We start from the raw sequence: 22,354 nt of genomic DNA, 5'->3' as shown, positions 1-22,354 counted from the left end.
TGTAATAAAAGCGGTAAAAGGAATAAAAATGCACATATAGTTTTAAAACATGTAATAAATCAGATAATTACGCCAAGTATTAATTGTTAAGTGACCGTGCTAAAACCACGGAACTCGGGAGTGCCTCACACCTTCTCCCAGGTTAACAGAATTTCTTACCCGGTCTTCTGTGTTCGCAGACCAAAAATAAGAGTCAAATTTCCTCGATTTGGAATTCTAAAATAAATCGGTGACTTGGGACACCATAAATTATTCCAAGTGGCGACTCTGAATAAATAAATAATCTCATTTCGAATAATGTCACTTAAATTGGAAAAACTCCCTATCCCCTATCCCCTCGAAAAAAAGGAGGTGTGACACTTCTTGAAATATTTCTCTTGGTACTGCTGTTGCAAGACCATATTGGAGGCATGAAATGTTGTGAACGTTTTTTCAAGCATATCATAGTGAGTGATAGTATCTCCACAGAGTTTCAATTTAGAAGTAATTCTGAACATCGCAGAATTATATTCAGAAACAGACTTAAATTCTTGGAGCCTTAGATGAGCCCAATCATATCATGCTTGTGGAAGAGTGACCAACTTTAAGTTGTCATATCTTTCCTTTAAGCCATTCCACAAAACAAGTGGATCTTTGACTGTGATATATTCTATTTTCAACCCTTCATCAAGGTAATGGCGCAAGAAAATCAAGGCCTTAGCATAATCTTGGGTAGATGCTTTATTTTTATTTTTAATGGTGTCTCCAAGACCCATTACAACTAAATGGATTTCAGCATCCAACACCCATGTCATATAGTTCTTGCCCGAAATTTCAATGGCAACAGACTTTCTTTTCATAATATCAGTCATAATTAAAAGAGGAGAAAAGTTATATCTTAATCTTCTCAAAGAGCTTCTTGAGACGGTAGAGTCTCGTGCTGATAACGTGTTATAAAACAATAAAAGAAGAAGAAGAGCATTACAGAGAAAAGTAGAGAGAGTGAATTCTTATTGGTTTTGGGATGAATTACAATGGAATATGACTCCTCTATTTAGAGGGAAAGAGTGACATAGCCACCAAGTAAAATCCTTAAAATATCTCTAAAATATAGACATTCACCATAAATAAAATACTATTTATAACATTAAGGTTAATATGATCAGCTTTATCATTAATTAATGCTAAAAGGTGAATCCCTTAATATATGTGAAAACAACCAAAAACATCAATTAAAGTGGATCGGAGGGAATAGTATTAAGTAGTAGCTGTAATTTACTTGACTGTTTAATGCTAATATTGGAAAGCGAGTACCTACTATTAATCACTTCGATAGCAAGAGTAAAATTGAAAGAAAATAATGATTCTGTTAAATTTTTTAAAACACAGATATTTAGAAACATTTTTTGGGCAAAAACGACATTTAAAATTGGATAGATGGAGTATCACTTTTTTTTTAGTCACATCCATAACAATATTCCTCAATTTCATGTTTTTAATACATTTCCTACCAACAAATGTTTTTAATTCTACTTTGACTTTTGAAATTGATTTTTGGACATACAAGAAAAGAACTTCCTTCTCTATTTATGTCAGGATGGTTGGAGTATGGGGATGAAATAATTTCTCTAAGTCATACATGAAGTTATTATGTATACACTAGCTAGGTGTCGCTATGTATATATTAACTGTATTTTCAATGTATCTGACCGTTCATTTAGCTGTATAAATATTTTTATATAATAGTAAAATACTTAGGAGCGGATGTGTGCTATTAAGAAATCCACTAAATCTATCTATATCTATATCTTCTATACTATATTAAAAATATAGCGAAATGTCGTTCGCCTTTTTTACCCTTCAAAATTAAAGTTTACACTAGACAAAATAGTAATTCAATTATTTTTATAATATTTAGGAATATTCATTTAATTAATTCCCTACTATTTAGGAATAGTCATTTAATTAACTTCCTAATATCTAGGACTTTAAAATTAACTAAAATTTGACTTATTAGTAAATTTTTCCTTATTTTAATTATTTAGATTAATCCCACCCCAACTGTTTTGTCTTATAAACGTGTGTAGTTAACATTATGACTTAAGGTAGTAGTCACTTTTTTATTTTGACATTTTACTTAAACGAGTAATCAATTAAGTTGACCTTATACCATTCAAACAATTTGTTTGTAAATCCTTCCCTTTTATTCAACGTATATAGACATTAGGAATGAGCATTTAATAAGGATTTCAATGTTAGTTTAATATTGATTTATCTCCTTTATTAATTATTTTATATTCTTAGATACAAATTTTGTTCACGATATTTAATTATTTATTTAATATTAAAATTTTTAAATCAACTAAGTTTTATTTATTAAATAACTCTTTATTTGAGTTAGATAAAAAATTCTAATATTTTAAATTTTGAATCAATTAAGATTTTACTTTAAATAAATTATTTACTTATTTGAAGTTTGTACCATAATTATAATACATTCCATATTAAATGTTTTAGTATTTAGGACTTTAAAATTAATTAATATTTTATTTTTTAAAATTTTTATATAATATTTAAAGCTACACTCAATAAATTTTGACTTGCAAACATCATCTATAAATGTATAGAATTTACTCAATAATTGTAAAATAACGTATAATCAATAAATATTTTTCTATTGACGTATGCAAACTTGAAATAATAAGGATGAAATAATAGAAGATGAAAAAGGGGCCTAAAATGCCCCTTTACTATATGAAATAGGACAGGCTAGCTCTCCGTTAAAAGTTGGTCTTTATTCTGCCCTTGCCGTCAACAAATGGGCTCGTATATGCCCTCCATCACTAACGAGAGACTCATAAAGCCACGTGGAATATATGTGAGGGCAAGTTAGACCTAGTTCGAATTGTACATGGGCATATATGAGTCAGTTATAATAGTCATTTCTCAAACACTTCACAACTCCATATTAGTTTACTTAGACACCTATTTGACAACACTAAACTAATTATCATAGAAAATAAACTAAGTCATAGACACAAACATTCAAATAAACGGTAATGACTTCATTAAATCCTAGTAGCTCAAAGGGGTCGAATCATAACAAAAGACAACAAAAGACAATGTCGGAATATTCTAGTAGCTCAAAAGGGTCGAAGAGGAGGCGTCATTGCGGACTTGCTGCCAATTATTTCATGGCATGGACTCCTTTAAAGGCTGGGAGAAGATTTTTCAAGTGCCCGAAGCATGAGGTAAGTAAATCTTTTGATAGGTTCTTTTAATTATTGCGATTTGCTTGTAAATTTATTTTATTTATTTTTTATTTTTAGGATGAAAAATATTCCTATTGGGAATGGCAAGATGAAGAGATTCCCTCCTAGGGTTTCAAATCTCATATGCAGTTAAATAAGGAAAAGGAAGCTCTAATCCGTAAAAAAAATGCTCTCCAAAGGAAAATTTGATCTTGAGAATGTTATGATGCTCGTCGATCATGGAGGAATATAAGCCTTTGAATTGGAAAGAAATGTTCTAGTGAAGAAAGTGACCCATTTAGAGTACTCAGTTGTGCTTGATGCTAAATTTTGGAAGAATATGTGGATTTTCATGTGTGTGATATTGGGATGTTTTGTTATGTTCTTTGGATCAGTGGGAAATGATATGTAATGTTAGTGTTATTGTGGCTTAATTGTTGTCTTTTATAATGTAATGAAACATTATGTTTTTGTACACGGATTTAATCAAGTCACGGTCGTTCATTTATTGTGTCTATAACTGAGTTTATTTGCTATGATAACTAGTTTGGTGTTGTCAAATAGGTATCTAAGTAAACTGATATGGAGTTGTGAAGTGTTTGAGAAATGACTATATAACTGACTCATATATGCCCATGTACAATTCGCACTAGGTATAACTTTCCCTCACATATATTCCACGTGGCTTTATAAGTCTCCCGTTAGTGATGGAGGGCATATACGAGCCCATTTGTTGACGGCAAGGGCAGAATAGAGATCAACTTTTAACTGAGGGCTAGCTTGTCCTATTTCATATAGTAAAGGGGCATTTTAGGCCCTTTTCCGTATATTCTAAATGAGTTATTGTTAAATATTTTTCTTTTTCTTTTTACAAATATTCTAACAAATGACAATTACGTATATTTTTATATATTAGTTTATTATTGTAAATTATTGACTCAACAATAGTCAGTTTAAAACTTAAATTTTCACTTATTAAATTTTATAGGAATTACAGGCCAACCTCATCGTGATAAAAGTAATTGTTTTACTTGTTTGTTCGATATTAAGGCATAAAAATAACAAAAAGTTTCATAAACTATTCTTACCAGACGTAAGTACTTTCATTGGGTTGGATTTGGGATCAACATATATACTTTTAGAAAGTTATATATTTTATTTTTATTAGAACTCAAAGATATTGTTTAATATACTTATGTGAGTTTTTGAAAATTATTTACTTATTGACATGGGGAACACGAGCAATGCTCGTACCCTAAGATTAGTAAATAAAAATGAGGGCAGTCTCGTGTACTAGACATCTCGTGTTCACGCAGGATCTAGAAAAGGGCCGCACCCGAAAGGGTGTGATGTAGATAGTCTAATGCAAGTATTAACAACTGCTTTCACGGCACAGAGACAACTTTACCATTGCTCCAAGGTTCCACTTCAAATCCACTTCAAATCCACTAAATGTATAAGAATATTTAGCTCGGAACCTAATATGCTAGTTCGGTTACTATTATATATTAGGATAAGATCGTTGTAGGAAACTTTAAATCTTAGATCCGCGACGGAAATACTTTAAAGTATTGCCCAAACAAAAGCCGCATGTTTCCGCTGTACAGGATAGAGCTGGAGCCTTTGATATGTGTATATATTAAATTTGAGTGAGTCATTTAGGGGCCTAGAATGACTTTGTTTGGTAAGAAAGTAATGATATATTAAGGGTTCTATGAATTGTTTGAATTTTTCAGTGGTCACACTCTAGGATATTCTGAGAATCTATTTCTGAAGTAATTTAATTCTCAATGATGATGAATTTTTTGTTTCGTTGACTTTTTTCAAAAATATAAAAGTTTACATTGACTCACTGTCATATATTTTTATTGTTTTACAAAAGAATAAAGGAGTTTTGGAGCCTCAAAGTTGAACTTTCTAATTCTTGATCTCAAATCGAACATCATTTTTTAAAGTCTTTTTTAGAATAAATTTTATTCTTTTATTTATTTTTTAAATCCAATTCTCACCAATAGACAGGCATGGTTCTGTAGTCAAAGCAGCTTCGTCGCTTTCGTGTATCGGGGTTCCTTAGGACCGATTCAATCAGATATAATCACAAGAATATGGAGTTTTGATGAACAATTAGATCTTGGATATTCTGTACACTTGTTTAGTATGGTGTATCTATTACAAAACTTATGACAATGAGATCAACAAACTAGTAATTCTGTGTTTCTATAAGGAAGTAAAGATGTGAAAGATGAAAGAAAGTCCAATGTGCAGACTCTCGGTTAACTTTACTGCCGAGAGGAAGAGTCCTTTAAATATTTCTTATGTACAAGGATTCAGTTACACAAGTCCTATAATCTCCTCTAGATTTGAATTTGAAGATATACAACAAATCATAACAGTAATTCAAAATAGGAGAGAATATCTGCTAGCAGTTAACTAAATCTTCTGTTGGTTCTTGGTTTTGCTGTGAGAGGAATTCTCAGTAAATAAGAGGAACGGGCTTCTAATAACATTTGATATAATAATCTAGCAATCTACCACAAAATTAGTATTTATGTTATTGATCTGGTGTAATAGGCAATTTAACACAAAGCCGTCATTGCTTATTTTTACATTTTCCTTAAAAAATCATAAAAGAACAGAGAGATCATAAGGGAGAACAAACCTCAACTTCATCTCGTACTCGGCTTTCTCCACAGTCTCACGTTGTGCTGCGTCAATTGTTTTATCTTTTTCCCGACCTCCCTACCATAACAAGAGAGACATTTGTATTTAAAAGTTAAAAAAGAGATTTTCCCCTAATATAACAATCAACAACCCAGTATAATCTCACTAGTGGGTCTGGGGAGGATAGTGTGTACGCAGACCTTACCCCTACCCTGGGGTAGAGATGTTGTTTCCGATAGACCCTCGGCTCCCTCCCTAGAAGAACTCATCACCTTGCTCTTAGGGTGACTCGAACTCACAACCTCTTGGTTGGAAGTTGAGGGTGCTCACCACTAGAGCAACCCACTCTTGTCTTGAGTAACTAATTAAAGATACAAAATAGTTTATTTCATTGAGAGCCAATTAAATTGTAAAAAAGAACCATTATAAACAGAGGTGGATCCAGGATTTGAACCTAATGAGTTCCCACTTCCCAACGATCTCAAATAATACACAATAATAACTGATCGGGACAAAAAATTTCAGCAAGTTTTATAATTTGGCTGGCCGCTTTTAATTTAACTTCATTTGTAGTGTTTTTTAAGAAGAAAATAGAAACAACACAAGCGCCTGCGAATGTTGTTTTGTGAAAAAAATCAAAGGTGAAGTTAAAAAATGGTCAAATATTGGATTCGAATCCTCGTCAACCAACTTACAAAAACATAGTTTAAGCAGGGTCCTCCTTTGCCGCTGAGTGAACGACCATATCTAGTACGGGGTTCCCAGCTAAATTTATTTATACATTTAGTGTATTTCTCAATACAAATACAGAATCCGGGCAAAAGTTACTGGGTTTCTGAGAACCGTACCCGATACTGTAGATCCGCCTCGGATTATAAATGAACAAGTCGAAAATACAAATTTGAAAGCTAAAATTCAAGACATGAAAATGGGATTTCAGAGAACTGTTAATATACCAGATGCTCAGGCGGGTAAAGCAATTCTGTCTAACTGAGCATAAGAAACTTCAATCAAGTTTATAAATAACTTTCCAAGGTATCAAATATAACATCTTTTCAACATGGAAGATTAACTTTCTGACATCCTTAAACAGTGGGCTATTACTTCATCTCCATTTCCCTCAATCTTTTCACTTTAGATTTTACAAATTTTCAAGTTCAAATTCTTGATTATCGAATACTTTAAGGAAATAATTTTGAGCATAAAAAATTATACTTGTTGGAATCCTTTAACTCACCATGGCTAATCGTGGCGCAAAACAAGCACAGACAAGATGGAGAATGGATTGACTTAAACTCATTGATGATATGTATGTACATCACCCATTGATGAGCTCCTCTAAATAGGGGAAAGAAAACGAAAAAGGAAAAAGTAAGAAAGAATGAGAAGAAGAAAAATATTGGTTTTGGAAAGAAGACTTAGTAGCTAATAGAAGGAGAGAATTACATAAAAAGAGAAACCACAAAATTTCAATACCAAATAAAAAATAAATAAAACAAGGCATGAGGTATATACCTGTATTTGAGCTAAAATCCAACGAATATTAGAAATGTGACCGTTGTTTCTTAGAAGAGGAGGAGGAACTGGCTTCACTGGTCCCATAGTCATTATTGTTATATCGGGTCCTCCTTATCCCAGTGGATTGTTTTTCCCTCATTTGTGACAAGGACTCAACCTCAGCTTCTTCTTTATACAACAAACGAAGTCCATACTTCCTCACTTCTCCAGAAAAAGATAGCCTAATAAGCCCATAGTCATTTGGTGGTTTTCCATTTGCCTTAGATGTATCCCATAAGCCAGCAAGAGGTACCAAGAGAAAATTAATATTATATTCTGTAGAATAGTAGATTATGCAGAATGATTGTACCCATTCTGAATGGTTTGATAAGGCAAGTTTCTGGCTCATCCACGACATCCCATCATCACATACGGGAATCAAGTGACCTGTGGTGTCAACTAATCTGCCAGAGTAACATACAGCAAATCCCAAGAATTTATGAGGTATATACCAATTTCCAGGCAAATTGACTGATACATTACTATCCCATCCCTTATGGTGGAACCAACTTGGGATCTTCATCTCAGGATGCAAAATGGTACACACACTTTCGGACAAGGAATTTGAAGCAGAGATGTCATGCCTCAAGGAAGAGATATTCTGAAACAGGCAATGTGCAAACAAATTATATATAGAATCATTGTGTGCATCATCCTCATCAAGTGGCATGAATATCACCCTCTGTAGTTTCTCTCTCTTTGTTACTAAATCATGGATACTTTTCAGAGCCATATGACAATCTACATGCAATTCATTTAATTCTGGTGGAAGTTCTGGCAGCTGTGTAAGCCTCTTGCAATCTTTTAAGTCCAAGATTCGAAGAGCACCAAGTTGGGCTATGCTTCGAGGCAAATGTTCAAAATTATTTCCACTGAGATTCAACACTTTCAAAGAGGATAAGGATCCAATATCTTCCGGAAGTCCTCCATCAATTAGATTGCAATAACTGAGGCTCAAAGTTTCCAATCCTTTTGCCACCGGAGGGAACTCAAAGTGCACTCCATCTTTGAAGCCTCCAAACATCAAGAATTTAAGTTTGTTCAAGCGTAGGATGGAAGATGGAGGTCGTGAAATTAGAGTATGTCTGGCATCAAGCACCTCCAAGTTTTCTAAATCCCCTATCTCTTCTGGCAAGCTTTCAAGTTTTGAGCAATAAGACACATTAAGACTAACCAAACTTTTCAAACTACAGATGCTGCTTGGAAGAGCTACAAGGTTTTCCATACCGCTCAAATCTAGCTCGCTAATATGAGTTTGGTACTGAGTAATAGAGGTAGTTCCCTTAACCCAGAGTATTTCGTGCGAATCTGTAACTCCGGCTTCATTCTTCGGAGGATCTCTGGAAATTTCATTAAATTAGAGCAAGATAGTACACTGAGATATTTAAGAGATTCCACGTTAACACATAGAAACTTCTTAAGGCGACGACAACAAGCCAATTCTAACCGAATGAGTTTGCTGCAACATCCCGGGAATAGTGAATCTCTTCAAGATTACTACATTCCTCCAGTTTCAAATACTCCAAATTTGGCATCCCCGTGAAATCTGGTGTTCGCATCAGGCCTTCAGAGAAGCTGACATCTATCCTCCGTAGATACGGCAAATGCTGTTCAAAACACAGACATAATGAGAACCAATTTTGCTGCTCCGCAAAATTCCAATAATAAAATATTTGGTATCTATGAATTTAAAAACTGTTTTATTTTTTTATTTGTATTTGTGGGCATCAAATGACCTCTGTTTTCTTGAATTGTTAATTACTTGTTGCTAGCATTCCTAAAAAGTACTCCATTTATTACTTCCTCGACAACAAATGAATGATAGCATTTGAATTATGAGGGCCAACAGATTATTTTGTGTGAAATTAGAAGTTTATTTATTTTGTATGAAAAATTGCATGTTCACAAACATAAATAAGAGTATTTTATAAATAAAAAATAATTTAAATTTAATTTAAAATGATTTTGACAAAAACGGTAGCAAAGAGAAAATTGTTTGACTCTTTAAAGAAGTGTAATATAAAATGGGGAAACGCAAATGTTAAATCCGGAAGCAATGTATGAAAGCGTATATGTCATTCTAGAAAATAGCTGCATAGAATAAACTTTTTTTGTTTTACTATTAAGTATTCCTTCCGACCCACTATATATAACCTAGGATGAAATTCATAAGAATCTAATCTTACTATGAGAAATAATTGAATGAGTTTTCAAATTGAGCTTCTTAGTTAAAATGATGATGGGAAGATTTGAAGAAAAAAGACATAAAGATCTTACAATAATACAATAATTTCTTTTGAGATGGAAATACATTAATTTGAGCTTATGGAATTTATAACTTTTGTTCATTTAAAGACATGCATCATAATTCTAGCCACAATGGAAAGTACCTCAAATAATACGTCAAGAAAGCAAATATATTTGCTCATTATCATTAAATTAAAAGATAAAGATAGTTAGAGAAAAGAATAAAATAAAATAGAATTCAGCTATTGTACCTTTCTTCCCGTCCATAAATAGCGTAGTGAACTGGACCAGAGTTGAAGGTGAACAAGCATTTTGGGTTCAAAATTTTCTGGCAATGACTCACAAGGATAGCAATCCCATGCAAATCAACGCAAGTTGTTGGACAGATACTCAATGGAGCCATCATAGCAAATATTTAATTCAAATTTCCCTATGTTTAATATCCTAAGCCTTTTCATATTTTTCATGGCCCCACCCATTGCTAAAGCGTAGTGTACCAGAATAAGAAGAAACCCAGATTGTTTCCATTACCATGGTCCCCTGGTAAGAAGATCATTAGTCTACAAAGCATAATTCCAAATGTCGTATAATGCCAAAGTTTTGAGATACAATATTAATTAGATCCTTTTTAAGAAATACTGATGTTACTTGAGAGAAATATTTTGTGCAATTAATTTTATAGTTTTATTTTCTAATATTACATTTTTCTTATAACCTTTTCATGTTGTGATAAAAAGTAATTATCATTGAAACAGTACCCATAAATTTTAACTTGAGAAAAAACAATGGTAAAGTGAATCTCTGATTGACTTATTATGTAATAAAATATCACAAAAATTTCAAGTTAATCCAAAGAATGAAATTGGATCAAGCAGATTATATGGCTACTAGACTAATCCACCGCTTAAAAATATAAGAAAAACGAATTAGGCAACGCAAATTAAAGAGTCTACTTAACGAATTAGGCAATTAATGTCTTCTTTCTTACTAATTAGGCAATTACTATTACTTTTGCTTCTCCTACTAACAATAGTAAACAACTAAAATGTACCTGCAAGAGTATGAAGCAAGATGAATAAATAATTAGAATTGACTTCCCTGTATGTCTTTGGAATATGAAAATTAGTAATCAAATACTCTTGCATTGTTTAGCCTACTTACCGTATTGTTGATCATCACTTCTTCTAAATCCTCGGCGAGCCATAGTCTGCTGCGTTTTCGAAGATCTATTTGAAAGTTCACTATATATTTACCCATTTCTTGTATTAGGTCATGCATTTGAATATCACCTTTTTCAGAGATAAATATAAGAGATTTGTCAATTAAGACATCCAATCCGTATTCAGCTCCACAATCATAACTCTTAAGAACTTTTGGCACCTTTTTCTTTCCCTCGGAAGAAGCATGCTATATCTAGAAAAATCACTTGCTGCATGGACTCTAATCCATCATAACTAATTTTGAGCTTTTCAACAATATTTGAATTAGGATTATTTTTCATTTGCTTTATAGCACTTTTCCACACAGTTATACCCCTATTATGTAAGGAAGAACCCAACACTCTGAGGGCTAAAGGGAGGCCTTTAGCATAATTTACTACCTTCAATGAAAGCTTTTTAAAATACTCATTTGGAACCTCTTTTTTGAAAGCATGCTGATAGAACAATTGAATAGATTTATGATCAGGTAGTGCAGTCACTTCATATATTATATCATCCTTCCCTATCAAATGCTTGTCTCTAGTTGTTATAATAATTCTACTGCCATTACCAAACCAATCAAGATGACCTGCTAAATACTCCAAATAATTATCTTTATCATCTATGTCATCAAGCACAATTAGGACCTTCTTAGAGCGCAGTCTACTAGCCATTTGGTGCTTTCCGTCCTCCTTATTATTGTACTCAGCTTTTTCCCTTAACAGTTTAGAGAGAAGGGTATTTTGCAAAGAATGTATTCTACCTTTGTTTTCTTTAATATCCTCAAGGAAACAAGCACCATCAAATTGATAAGAGCTATCCCGTCTTCCTAAAAGAGTATCAAACATAGCTCTTGCTATTGTGGTTTTACCCATTCCCCCCATGCCCCAGATCCCCATAATCCGAACATCATTGATTCCTAACTCTAGTAAGGATTCTATTTTCTCGAAATGAGTATCTATTCCAACAATGTTTTGCAGATAAGATAAAGAAATCTTGCATAATTTCGATGAGATTTGGCCAACAATATGCCGAATACAGTCTGCATCATTCCTACAAAAAGTAAGAAGATTGTGATATATACAAGGAGTGTGCGTATAAATCAAACTCTTTGAAGAACTAATTAAATTTTATCTGTGTAACAATGTTATTGAGTTTGTAATTAAATTGATAGAAACATATATAATCAACTAGAATTACTTATTCCGAAAATTTGAAAAATTTATTTAAGATTATGTTTAACTCATTTGAATGCAAAGTATCAGCTTATGTGTTTTTAACTCACTTGTCGTGATTATCATATGAGCCTTTGAGATTGGCTGCTGCAGTTAAAGCAATCCTCCATCTTTGTATTCCCTCAACATCATCCTTATACTTTGTTTCATGTTCTACAAAGGCTTTTGCAAAGCTCTCATTTTGGTTCCGAACATGTGATGGATCCACATCATAGAATATCGGTATAACAATTTGTCTAAATTGAGTCTTGCATTCCATGATCTTCACTAGTTCATTCAAACACCACCTCGATGTTGCATAATTCTTTGAGAAAACGACGATGGCAAATTGAGACTCTTCTATAGCTTTAGAGAGTTCTTTTGGGATGGTTGCACCGTACTCAAGCCTTTTATCATCTTGAAAGGTTTTTATTCCCCTATCATTCAAGACTTCGTATAAGTGACTTGTAAATGTTTTTCGAGTATCTTCACCTCTAAAATTTAGGAAAACATCATAGCTCCATCTAGCAGAAGAAGAAGAAGAAGAAGAAGATGAAGATGATGATGACATGGACTCAGTGTTAGTTCTCTGAAAAGAGTAAGAAAACTGTATGTGAAAAAATTGTTAGAAGAGATAAGAATTATTCCATAGAATTATTGGTATTGGAATTGTGGATGAAGCTATTGGGTTTTCTTTGAACTTTAATAGAAGGAGGTAGGAAATTCCTTCAAAGACAACCCCTTGCACCAATACTCCTCTGTATATACACAATGGACAGCTAAAAGTACAAGTGGATGAAGTAACAAAGAAAGAGTCTACCTATCCCAATTGAATTGAATTATTGCTTCAAAGCACAAACATAGCCTTTTCCCTTAACAGTTCAAAGAGAAGAATATTTTGCAGAGAATATATTCTACCTTTGTTTTCTTTGATATATTCTACAAGCACCATCAAATTGATAGGAACTATCCCTTCTTACTAAGAGACTATCAATTGGATGCATTGAATTGAATTATTGCTCCAAAGCACAAACACAAACGTCACTCTCTCTCTTCTCTGCCAAAGAAAAAGGACACCCATTGATTGAATTTCTTTTTCTATTTTAATAAAGTCTTCGTCCAGCAAAATATTTCTCAGTTTGTTTGGATAATCAATACAAAATTGAATGACTTTTGGATAATAAACACAAAATTGAATGACTTTACATCACAAAAAAAAAATGACTTATGGATAATGAATACAAAGTTGAATGACCACCTAAATAATTTAGTAGCAGATTTGTTCCCAATTTAGTAAGGTTAAGAAAGTTATAATAAAGTTTGACAAAATTGTACAATATATTGTGGAACATATCATTCTGCAAAAACAAAAAAAAGGAATTATCTGGTCGACTTTTCAAGCCTTTTTCCTATTGATTCCACCTTTACCAGGTAGGTTTGTAAAAGAAAATGCGTGACAAGTCATAGACACGTCCCAAAAAAACACTTTTATTGTCAACTAAGTGAAGGTAATTTTTTTAAATATAATAATTGTCGAGATTGAAGATGTATATTAGGATATTAGGATATGTAAATAAGTGATGCTAACTTTTTAAATAAGATATGTAGCTCAGAGCTTTGCTGCTTTTTTAGCGTAAAATCTTTCTTATGCTTGTAGTAATTAAGACTTGGGTTATTTATAGTGGTTGTTGCAGTAAGACATGTTGATGATTTTTCCGATTAAGTTAAAAATTATAAATAGGAGACAAGAAATAAATAAGTATCACTTCAAAAATGAAAAGTTCCTAAAAAACGATGGGCTCTACTCCATACAATTATTGCTATTGGATAACGTATCATTATATGTGGTAAGGTCTAATTGAGTGTTACTCCTAGTGGAAAGTAAATAGTAAGAATTTTTTGTGAAGCTTCTTCATAATGTTCTACTCCACTCCAGATGATTAGAATTTTTATTGTTATAGAGGTTTCTTTGAACTGTAATAGAAAGAAATGGGAAATTCCTCAAAAGACCACCCACCCCTCAGGGGTGGATCTAGCTCAATGATTACAGGTTGACATGAATCTAATAATTTTTGTCTAGACTCTATTTATTAAAATTTTAGCTTGAAGCCCAGTTCGTAGATCGGTTATTATTGTATATTAACTTGATATTGATGTAAAAACTCTTAAACATAAAACCCTAGTTCCGTCTCTATCCTCCCTGCACCAAAATTCCATCGTAATATGTACACAAGTGACAGCTGAAAGTACAATCGATATTTGAAGCTACAACGAAAACGCAGGGTAATATCTCAGTAGTTTTCTTAGTCACAGACAACAGTTGCACTAATCAAAAGCAGTACTATGGTCCTATTTTTCTTTGCGCGGATAGAAAGTGACAACAAATGTAGGTCCATAAATGAGAAGGAATGTTACTTCTATCAAATGTTTTATATAGACGAATCAACTACTGTAATTAATTAAAACAAAAAACAAAAGACGAGAGGTAAGCAATTTTGATATATGCATTATATCCTTTGTCACTTGTTGCAGAATTACAGTGCGTTTTTGTCACGAACCCGAAATTCTCACCGTCGGGACCGTGATGGCGCCTAACATTTCACTTGCTAGGCAAGCCAACGTTAGAGAATCATTAAACTAATCCTTATTCCATTCAGTAAATAGTAGCAAATAAGCTAAGATGAAATATAGCGAGTGCGGAATAATATAGAAACTGTATCAATTACTACTACCCGGATCTGGATTCACAATTCACGAGCATTCTAAAATTTACTACAAATAATAGTCTTGGAGAAATACCTTGAGTCTCCGGATAGCGGTCCAACAGCTAAAAAACAAAATCTTGATCAACCCGAGCAGGTACCAAAATCTGCACAGAAAGTGCAGAGTGCAGTATCAGTACAACCGATCCCATGTACTGGTAAGTGTCGAGCCTAACCTCGATGAAGTAGTGACGAAGTTAAGGCAAGACACCTACAAATCAACTTGTACAATTTAACAGTGTATATACAAATAACAGTAATGAAGAGCTAGACAGAAAATACCGGGAGGGGGAAACATGTTGAGGGAAATACGAGATAAAGAACTACCATAGAATGATAACTGGAATAACCAATATACTGTGAATCAACAGGAACAACGAATACAGTAAAGAAAAAATGCACGGCATCACCCTTCGTGCTTTTACTCTCAATCTCACCATAAAAATAATAGAAACGGTACGGCATCACCCTTCGTGCATTAACTCTCATATCATGGCGCGACGTCACCCTTCGTGCATTAACACTCACAATATGGCACGGCATCACCCTTCGTGCTTTTACACTCACAATATGGCATGGCATCATCCTTCGTGCATTAACACTCACAATATGGCACAGCATCACCCTTTGTGCATTAACACTCTCCCTTACCATAATGCAATGAATAAATAACAACAGGGAGATAGAAAAACAAGTACAAGCCTTACTTCAATATTTGGTTCCATAATATCAATCTCAACTTTGAAATAAATACTCAATTATCACCAAAAGATTCGTAAACATGATAAGAACGATTAATTTAACAACATTAGTCTAAACCCGTATCAATTATGCATGGAAAAGAGACAATATAAGAAAAATGGGAGAAACAGGGAAAACAGGTAAATTGGCGGTGCATAAGTACTCGTCACATAACATATACGCCGCTCACATGAATTTCACATAGCAAATAGTCTGAGGTTCTTAATTCCCTCAAGTCAGGGTTAACCACAACACTTACCTCGCTATGAAGGCCACTCAATACTCAATCACGACTTTTCCTCTATAATCCACCTCCAAACCACTCGTATCTATTCAAAAACGACTCAATGATATCAAATATTGCTAAAAGAATCAATTACATTGCATAAATTTAGACTTCCCAAATTTTTCTCCAAAAAGTCAAAAAGTGACCCCGGGCCCGCTTGGTCAAAACCCGATGTTCAGACCAAAATTCTATTTACCCATTCACCCCCGAGCACAAATATATAATTGGTTTTGGAATCCGACCTCAATTTGAGGTCTAAATCTCCAAATTTCCGAAATCCCTAGTTTCAAATTTTCGAAATCCCTAGTTTCTACCCAAAACCTCTAATTCTACCATGAAAACTCTAGATTTTAGGTCGCAATTTCATGAAATATAATGGGTAAATGGAAGGAAATGGTTTAGAGTCACTTACCAATACTTTGGAGAAGAAAATATCTCTTGAAAATCGCCTCTAGCCCGTTTGGTTTTCAAAAAGTTGAAGAAATGGCCTAAGTCCCGTTTTGGGACTGTTTAATGAACTGGGAGACAGTGTTCATCGCATTCATGAGGACACTGTCACATTCACGAAGAGCAGAATGTGCTAAGCTTACGCGTTCGCGAGTCCTCCTTAATTTTTATTTTTTCAACTGGACTGAACCACGTCAAACCAACTCCGTTTCTCAAAAAATTTAACAGATAAGTCTTAAATATTATAGTGAACTCGTACCGAGCTCCGGAACTAAAATACGGACCCGGTGCTAACAATGCCAAACATCAATCAATTCTTAAAGACATTATATTTTAAGACTTTTAATTTTCATAAAGCATTCATAACTCGAGCTAGGGACCTCGAAATTCGATTCTGGATATACGCCCAGGTCCCATATTTCGATACGGACCCACCGGGACTGTCAAAATATAGATCTGGGCCCGTTTACCAAAAATATTGACCGAAATCATCTCAACTGAAGTTTTTAGGCAAAAAATCTTATTTTTATTAGTTTTTAACATATAAGCCTTTTGGGCCAATATCCGGACTGCGCACGTAAATCGAGGAGGATAAATGAGATTTTTAAGGCTTAAGAACGCATAATCGAGTTCTAAAATATAAGATGGCATTTTTGGGTCGTCACATTCTTCACCTCTAAAACAACCGTTCGTCTTCGAACGGACATAGAAAAGTACCTTAGCTGGTGAAAAGGTGGGGATATCTACTCCGCATATCGGACTCGGACTCCCAAGTAGCTGCCTCAACAGGTTGACCTCTCCACTGCACTCGATTTGAAGGATAACTCTTTGATCTCAACTAGCGAACTTGCCAGGCTAGAATAACCACTGACTCCTCCTCGTAAGTCAAATCCTTATCCAACTGGACAGAGCTGAAATCTAACACATGGGATGGATCGTCGTGATACTTTCGAAGAATGGACACATGGAACACCGGATGAACTGATGATAACCCCGGTGGTAACGCAAGCCTGTAAGCCACCTCTCCCACTCTCTCCTGAATCTCAAAAGGTCTGATATACCTAGGGCTTAACTTGCCCTTCTTTCCAAACCTCATCACACCCTTTATGGGTGATACCCAAAGCAACACTCTCTCCCGTACCATGAATGCAACATCACGAACTCTGCGGTCGGCAGAACTCTTCTGCCTGGACTGAGCTGTGCGAAGTTGATCCTGAATAATCTTGACCTTATCCAAGGCATCCTGTACTATGTCTGTGCCCAACAACCGGTCCTCCCCCAGCACGAAACACCCAACTGGCGACTGGCACCGCCTACCATATAATGCCTCATAGGGAGCCATCTGAATGCTCGACTCGTAGTTGTTGTTGTAGGCAAACTCTACAAGGGGAAGGAACTGATCCCACAATACTCCGAAGTCTATGACACATGCGCGGAGTATATCCTCCAAGATCTGAATAGTGCTCTCAGACTATCCGTCTGTCTGAGGATGAAATGATGTGCTCAACTCAACCTGTGTGCCCAACTCACATTGTACTGCTCTCCAGAAGTGCAAGGCGAACTATGTGCTTCAGTCAGATATGATAGACACGGGCACACCATGAAGACGGACGATCTTGCGGATATAAATCTCGGCCAACCGCTCTGAAGAATATGAAAGTGCAACATGAATGAAGTGCGCTGACTTAGTCAGCCTATCCACAATGACCCAAATGGCATCAAACTTTCTCTGAGTCGGTGGGAGTCTAACAACGAAATCCATAGTGATACGCTCCCACTTCCACTTAGGAATCTCTATCTTCTGAAGCAAACCACCAGTTCTCTGATGCTCGTACTTTACTTGCTGACAATTTAGACACCGAGATACATAAGCAACTATATCCTTCTTCATTCGCCTCCACCAATAATGTTGCTGCAAGTCCAGATACATCTTGGCGGCGCCCGGATGAACAGAATACCGGGAACTGTGGGCCTCCTCAAGAATCAACTCACGAAGTCCATCCACATTAGGCACAAAAATACGACCCTTCATCCTCAAAACTCCATCATCTCCAATAGTAACCTTCTTGGCACCACCATGCCGCACTATATCTCTAAGGACAAGCAAATGAGGATCGTCATACTACCGATCTCTGATGCGCTCAAATAAATATGACCGAGCAACTATGAAAGCTAGAACACGACTGGGCTCAGAAACATCCAACCTCACAGACTGATTGGCCAAGGCCTGAACATCCAATGCAAGCGGTCTCTCACCAATTGGAATATATACAAGGCTACCCATACTAGCTGACTTTCTACTCAAAGTGTCGGCCACCACATTGGCCTTCACGGGATGATACAATATGGTGATATCATAGTCTTTCAATAGCTCCAACCACCTCCTCTGCGTCAAATTGAGCTCCTTCTGCTTGAACAAATACTACAAGCTCCGATGATCCGTGAATACCTCACATGGCACGCCGTAAAGATAGTGCCTCCAAATCTTCAGCGCGTGAACAATGGCTGCCAGCTCTAGATCATGAACAGGGCAATTCTTCTCGTGAACCTTCAGTTGCCATGAAGCATATGCAATAACCTCGCCACCCTGCATTAATATCACACCCAGACCAATACGGGATGCGTCATAATATACTGTATAAGATCTTGAACCTGAGGGTAACACCAGTACCGGTGCCGTAGTTAAAGCTGTCTTGAGCTTCTGGAAGCTCGACTCACACTCGTTTGACTACCTGAATGGGGCACCCTTCTGGGTCAACCTGGTCAACGGGGTTGCTATGGATGAAAACCCCTCCATAAATTGACGGTAGTAGGCCGCCAAACCCAAGAAACTACGGATCTTTGTAGCTGATGTGGGTCTAGAACAGTTCTAGACTGCCTCAATCTTCTTAGCATCCACCTGAATAACCTCTGCTGATACAATGTGACCCAAGAGAGTAACTGAACTCAACCAAAACTCGTATTTTGAGAACTTAGCATATAACTGGTTATCATCTGTAACGACCTGACTGGTCATTTTAAATATTATAACCTTGTTCCCCTATTTACTGCTCAATTTATACCTTACAATTGATTTATGACTTTTCGAGTTAGTTAATTTGTGTCCGGAAGGAATTTAGAGTGAAGTAAGACATTTAGTCTCATAATTGAAAATTTTAAGTTAGAAAAATGACTAGATATGGACCTATGTATAAACGACCTCAGATTTGAATTTTGATGATTCTGATAGCTCTGTATGGTGATTTTGGACTTAGGATAGTGTCCGAAAAATTGTTTGGAGGTCCATAGAGGAATTAGGCTTGAAATACCGAAAGTTAAATTTTTTGGGAAGTTTGACCAGGGGTTGACTTTTTGATATCGGTGTCAAAATCTGATTCTGAAAATTTTAATAGGTCTGTTATGTCATTTATGACTTGTGTGCAAAATTTGAGGTTAATCGAATGTGATTTGATAGGTTCCGAAGTCGTTTGTAGAAACTTGAAATTTCAAAGTTCATTAGGCTTGAATTGGGGTCTGATTCGTGGTTTTAGCGTTGTTTAAGGTGATTTGAGAGTTCGACTAGGTTCGTATGATATTTTAGGACTTGTTGGTATATTTGGTTAAGGTTTCGAGGGGCTCGGGTGAGTTTCAGATGGTTAACGAATCAAAATTTGGACTTAAACATCTGTTGGAATTTTTTGATATATGTATCTAATTTTCTTATACGCGATCGCGTGAATGCGTCTGTGATCGCGTAGGCTTAGTTGGTCAGTAAGGTTTTGTTCTTTGCGATTGCGTGGGGATATCCGCGATCGCGTAGAGTAAATTTAGGGCCGTTGAGTTTTATGCTTCGCGATCGCGTAAAGCGGGATGCGATCGCGTAGCTTTGAGATTTTGTGACTCGCGAACGCGTGAAGAAGCCCGCGTTCGCATAGAGTAAGTGGAGAGGAGGTAGAAGTCACACGTTTTGTGTTTCGCGATCGCGTGGACGAGTCTGCAATCGCGTAGGTTTGTGATGTTGTGCATCGCGATCGCGTGAGAATGTCCGTGATCGCGTAGGGTTAAATCTAGGCTGTGGAAAACTGTTCTTTGCAATCACGTGAGAATGTTCGCAATCGCGTAGAGCAAATGACTGGACAGAGAGTTTAAGTTCTAAAAATGGGACTTCATTTTTCATTTTTGACGATTTGGAGCTCGGATTGAGGCGATATTTGAGAGATTTTCAGAGGAAACAACAAGGTAAGTGTTCTTAACTCAATATTGGTTAAATTACTCGAATCCATGGCTGTTTTTATCATTTAATTGGTGAATTAAGTTGGAAAAGTTTGAAAACCCTCTTGGATAAATTTGAGGATTTGAGGGCCGAATTATTATCGGAATTTAGTAATTTTGATATGGTTAGACTCGTGGTTGAATGGGTGTTCATATTTTATAACTTTTGTCGGGTTCCGAGATGTGGGCCCCACGGGCGATTTTTGAGCTAAATTTTGGATTTTTATGGAAAATTAGTGTTTTCCTATGGAATTAATTCCAATAAATTTTATTGACTGAAATGAATTATTTGTGACTAGATTCGAGGCTTTTGAAGACTAATTCTCGTGGCAAAGGCATAGCGGAATAAAGAATTACGCGGTTTGAGGTAAGTAACAGTTTTAAATCTGGTCCTGAGGGTATGAAATCCCGGATTTTTGTATCATGTGATTACTTTGGAGGTAACGCACATGCTAGGTGACGGGCGTGTGGGAGTGCACCGAGGGGATTGTGACTTTGCCTATCCCATGAAACTGTAAAGTTGAATTATTTGTTATGTGTTATGGAAATTTGACTATAAGACCTGTTAGAAACCATGTTTAGGCTATATGTTGGTACTGCTGGGACCCACAGAGGTCGTGTACATGTTAAATTATCTGCTAAATTATTGTTTGGTACTCAGTCACAGTTTACTTGTTTATTTTATCTCAGTCTCTATTGTTCATTATTGATGCATCATATCATTGATGTTTGGGCTGATTTCATGATTATTGAGAGCCTGAAAGACTGGAGAGATTTATGAGTGAGTGAGGTCGAGGGCTTGATTGTGAGATATTGATACTATAGCACGTGATTTTTCCGCGCAGCACGTGAGTTGGCCGCGCGAATCTAGATATTGATATTATAGCACGTGAGTTGTCCGTGTGGATCCAGATATTGATACTATAGCACGTGAGTTGTCCGTACAACACGTGAGTTGGCCGTGCAGATCTAGATATTGATACAATGGCATGTGAGTTGTCCGTGCAACACGTGAGTTGGTCGTGCAGATTATAGCGCTTGGGCTGTTGGAGCCCCTCCGGAGTCTGTACACCCCCAGTGAGCACGGGTACTCATTGAGTGTGAGTGCTGAGAGCCGAGTGGTTGAGCTGTTGTGACGAGTTGACTATCTGTTTCCTGAGAGGTTGTACTTGCTTTTCATTTGTTGTTGCACTAGTTGCTATCTGTCATTGATGCGAAATTCTTTGAAAGATTTTATATTCGGATTACATGAACTTGAACTATACAAAATTGATTTGACTTAATCTTTTGGAAATTGAAAGCATGTCTACTCTCTATTGGAAGTACTAAAAATGAACTGTAACGTTGGTTGTACTCATACTACACCCTGCACTTCATGTGCAGATCCAGATATTCCTGGACATAGCGGGTGTTGATTCTCTCGCACAATTGATTTTTCGGAGATTCAGAGGTAGCTCGCGTGTTTCGCAGACCTTGTCTCTCTTTCCCTATCTCCTTGTTACTGTATTTGGTCTCAGATTATCATAGACCACATTTTCCAGACTTGTATTTATATTAGATGTTCATGTACTCAGTGACACCTGGTTTTGGGAAGTGTTCATATAGGTATTTGTGGGATTTTGTACTCTATTTAAATATTGCATTTTCAAACTTAAAGAGAAATTGTGATTTATGGAGATTATCAGCTTGACTAGTATTGAGATAGGCGCCATCACGACAGGTTGGGATTTTGGGTCGTGACAAGTTGGTATTACAGCCT

General features: G+C 35.7%; 1 pseudogene; it reads right to left on the bottom strand.

Moving 5' to 3' along the window:
• Positions 1–5,473: 5,473 nt before the first annotated feature.
• Positions 5,474–13,052, bottom strand: LOC142166184 (TMV resistance protein N-like; annotated as a pseudogene).
• Between the last annotated feature and the right edge of the window lie 9,302 nt (positions 13,053–22,354).

This window comes from Nicotiana tabacum, chromosome 11, assembly GCF_000715075.1.
Source record: "Nicotiana tabacum cultivar K326 chromosome 11, ASM71507v2, whole genome shotgun sequence".
NCBI classification, from domain to species: Eukaryota; Viridiplantae; Streptophyta; class Magnoliopsida; order Solanales; family Solanaceae; genus Nicotiana; species Nicotiana tabacum.
This window is presented reverse-complemented; position numbering and strand designations above follow the sequence as displayed.